This window comes from Medicago sativa, chromosome 5, assembly GCF_051527215.1.
Source record: "Medicago sativa cultivar Bolivia chromosome 5, Bolivia_mono, whole genome shotgun sequence".
Lineage (NCBI taxonomy): Eukaryota > Viridiplantae > Streptophyta > Magnoliopsida > Fabales > Fabaceae > Medicago > Medicago sativa.
In genome coordinates, this window is record NC_140753.1 from 10,604,969 (window position 1) to 10,609,813 (window position 4,845).

Here is a 4,845-nt window from a genome sequence, read left to right on the forward strand (position 1 = left end):
AGCTTCTCGGATGTTGAAGGTAACCTCTTCATCATTTACCTTGACCTTCATGATATTATCATCAAGATCAATCATCATCCGAGCCGTTTGCATGAAATTCCTTCCCATTAAGATAGGCACATCCTCATCTTCTTCGACATCCATAACCACAAAGTCAGCCGGAAAAATAAATTTGTCCACTTTTACAAGAACATCTTCGGCCATACCTAGTGGTTTTGCAAAGGATTTGTCGGCCAATTGCAACATCATCCTAGTCCGCTTTATACAAAGGTCACCAACTCTTTTGGCAACGGACAAAGGCATGAGATTGATGCTTGATCCAAGATCAAGTAGTGCTTTACCTACAGGTGTTGTGCCAATAGCTACCGGTAGAGTGACTCTTCCCGGATCTTGCTCTTTCTTAGGCAACGTTCTTTGAATAATAGCACTACAATTGGCATCGATTTGAATCGTCTCTTCATCGTTGATTCTTCTTTTCTTGGAAAGGATATCTTTCATGAACTTCGCATAGACCGGCATTTGCTCCAAGGCTTCTGAGAATGGTATATCAATTTGCAACTTCTTGAAGAGTTCAAGAAACCTTGCGTATTGCCGCTCTTTGTCTTTCTTCGATGGAGCATGTGGGTATGGTAAGCGTTGAGCCACCACTTGCTTCTCAACTACTTGTTTCTTCCCTTTATCTTCCCCCACATCTTTATTCTTCCTCTCCATCTCCACTTGTACCTCAAGATCTCTTTTTTGATTTTTTTCTTTTTCAACTAATGCTTCTTTATTCTTTATATACACTTCCTCCTCTATCTCTACACTATCCTCCTCGAACTTCTCTATATCCTCCTCGTTAACAACTTCATCTTCCTTCTCTTCAACAACAATATCATCACCTACCCCTTTACCTACTACTCTCCCACTCCTTGTAGCTATAGCTTTTGACTGCTATGCCTTGTGGTGCTCCTTAGGATTTGGTTGAGTGTTAGCGGTGAAAGCTCCCAATTGCGGAGGACCTTGAGCCATTTGTTGTGCTAACTAACCAACTTGTGTCTCAAGGCCTTTGATCGACGCGTCGGTGTTTTTCTGGTTAGCCATGGACACTTGTATGAATTGTTTCAAGACCTCCTCGGTGCTTTGGGAATTGTTAGGTTGTTGGGGGTTATTTGGTGGTGGGAATTGGTATTGATTATTGAAGGGTTGTTGGAATTGGGGGAAAGGTTGTTGGTAGAAATTTGATTGAGGATATTGGTAGTTATTGTTGTAAGGTGCTCTCCACGGTCTTTGTTGGTTTTGGTTGGCCGGATACCTTCCTTGGAAGTTGGAAGTACCCGGATTTTGTTGTGAGGTTCCGGCTTGTTGTGGTTGGTTAGGCCTTTGTTGGTTTCCCACATAGTTGACCTCTTCCTCTTCAAAAGAACCGGGTTCGGGACAATAGCCGATTGGATGATCCCCCGTACAAAGTCCACAAGTATTGACTTGAGCGGTTCCTCCTTCTTGCTTGAGAGATTCAAGAATTTGTTTTGGCATAGCTCTCATCTCCTTTTGCATAGCTTCTATTTGTTGAGTGAGAAGCTTATTTTGAGCTAAGACCGCATCATTTGCTTCTAGTTCCAGAATACCGACTTTCCTTTGATTAGGATTCCGGTTGTGAGAGGATTTTCTTGTGTTGAGAGCCATTTGGTTAATGATTTTGACAGCTTCAGCTGGGTTTTTCAAAGCAATAGAACCTCCAGCACTTGCATCTAGCATCGTCTTGGACATGTCTTGAAGCCCTTGACGAAAAAGATATAGTTGCATTTGGCTATCAAAACCATGCTTTGGACAATTCCTTAGCAATGATTTATAACGCTCCCAAGCTTCACAAAGAGTCTCACTTTGGCCTTGAGCAAAAGTTGTAATTGAAGTTTTAGCCTCAAGATGCCTATCCTCCGGAAAGAACCTTTCTTGAAATGCTTTCTCTACCCCAATTTTCCATCAAAGAAGTTGGTTGATCATGATACCACTCCTTAGCCTTCCCGATCAAAGAATGAGGAAACAATTGCACAAACACACCCTCTTCCTCATCTTCCTTCATACCAAGTGTACCGGCGGTAACATAGAAGTTGGTAAGGTGTTTATATGGATCCTCATGATCCATACCGGTAAACTGGTTATGAGTTATCAAGTTTATCAACCCCGACTTCAGCTCAATTGATTTGGCATTACGATTGCCAAGATTTGCTAGCCTCCTAGGACTAATCCACATAGGTAGAGCATCATTATCATTTTCCTGAGCCATGACTACTTCTGGTTCACTCTTCGGAGATGAATGTGGTGAAGAATGTGAAGAATCACCAAGTGAAATAGTATGCACCGAACCTGACGGAGAAGGAATAAAAAGTAAAGATTCCGGCTGAGCCAGCCTGGCTAATCTCTTAGCTTCCTTTGCTTGAGCTCTAAGTAACCTAGCAGTTTTCTCAATCTCAGGATCAAATTGTAGGTCTTCGTGAGCAACGGTACCTCGCATAAACAAAGTTCACCAAGACTATACCAAGTGGTTAGCATAAAAAATAATGAATGATATATGTGTATGTGTATATGCATGAAAGAATTTTGTGCAAAATTGACTTAACATGACAAAATTGTTTCCATACTTATAATATAAAAATACGCTACTCCCCGGCAACGGCGCCATTTTGATGTAAGATTTTTCCTACATGTCATTTAACTATGTACACGTGAGTATATATAGGATCGTTTCCACAGGGAGTTACGTTTAATCATAAGCATTTACACAATCGTTCACATTAAGGGTTTGGATATAATTTGTTTGTTTGTAACACTATATCCATATTTGACACTAAAGTAAAAACGAGAGGGGATCGAACTATTTCGCTTGCGGTATAAGATAACGAGCAAGCATAACAGCAGCAATCTCTCGATCGATTAACAGACTCTAGCTTTATAACCAATATTATTACAATCATTTCTACAATATCCTTCGTGTCCAAAGCGACATCGTTATTTCCAAGTTAGCGTTTAAACATTCGTGTCCAAATTCCTTAAACGATAACAAAGTCGATCGGATAACTTAATCGATCGTGTCCAGCCTGATTAAGTATCCGAAAGCATTAAAATCTTGATTAAAAGTAATTATCAAAGGTTTACAAACTTGTCAAGAGTGATATAACATAAGATAGATTGTTATTCTAGTTCTAGATTCAAGAGTTTGTGTCCAAATCATCTTGAATCTCTTTGAAAGCATTAAAAGCAAGAATAACAACAATATTGAATCATTAAGCTAGAACCTTATATATTAAAAGATCAAAAGATTACATAATAGCTTGATAGTTACCTCAATACTACAAAGAAGGTGATAGTTACATATAGACATGTAAACTAATGCAAGGAATGAAGGAAAGATGAAGATTCCATGCCAAGATCCTTGATGTCTCAATGAATCTAGGGTTGAATCTACTCCTTAATCACTTGCTTTGTGTTTCTCTCTATGAAATAGCTCTAACCTCTCTCTAGAAATGTATAAAATGTTTCAATGGAATAGTGAATGGTTCTAGAGAGAGGGAAAACTTGTATTTAAATGGGCTGAAAACGTGCAATCTCGCTTAAGCGAGATACATCTCGCTCAAGCGAGAAGCCTAAATATCTAACAATGGCCAATGAAGTCTTGCCACGTAGCCCTGCTCCTTGATGAAGTTGTATCTCGCGTAAGCGAGTGAGACCTCGCGCAAGCGAAGTTGCTTGAAACTTAAACCGCCTTAGAATCCTGCTTGAGCGACATGGAAGCGAGATAGAAAGCGAGATGCTCATCTGTTCCCTGGAGGAATCTCGCTTAAGCGAGATGACCTCGCGTAAGCGAGATCTGCTTGGTTCACACAACTTGAGTTTTGGTCCTTGCTTGTCATTTCCTGCATAAATTGGGTAGAATTAGGCATATAAAGCATAAATGGTATAATTACAACAATTGGTTGCTTTTCCGTAGATAACTTGCATAACAAGTCACTAAAAATGCCTCTTTTAACACATGAAATATATTACTTTTGAGCACTTATCAGGGGCAGACAGGAAAAAAAGCCTAATAAGTGCCCGACTTTAATTTTAATTTATTTAATGCTTTCTGAGACGTATTGTACTCCATTCGTTTCAAAATGAGTATCACTTTAGCAAAAATAATTTGTTTCAAAATGAATGTCATTCTCACTTTTCAATGTAATATTAATTACTTTTTTCCAATAGTACCCTTAATTATTACTATCAACACAACTTCCAAAGTATTATTTTGTACTTTAATTTATAATGATGGCAAATGCACCAATAGCTAGCGAGGCTATTTTAGTAAAAATATCATATATTTGGACAACATTATTTCATTCCTTAATCTGTGTGCAATTGACTAAAGTGATACACCCTCCGGTCACAAATATAAGCAAAAACTTACTTTTTAGGTTCATTCAATAAATGATGTATGTGGTCTAATTAATATTCCACATACATCATTTATTGAATGAACTTAAAATGTGAATTTTTGCTTATATTAGTGACCGGATGGTGTACTCATTTAGAAACGGATGGAGTAGAAGGATGATGTATGGATGTTTGATGAATTCTCCTCAAATTCCTAACTAGCAAGGGGTCTTTCTCTCTTACTTCTTAACATTGGTTACAAAGGTGGGCAATCCTCATAGACTAAGTGAGTTTAAGCCAATTTATCTACTAGGAAGTTTGTATAAAATTGTGGCAAAGGTTTTTGCCAAAAGATGGAGTCTTATGATGTATTCTCTAGTGGATAAAAATCAATATGCATTAATTAAGGGTTGCCGGTGTCTAGAGGATGGAATACTAATAAGATGGTGGATCTCA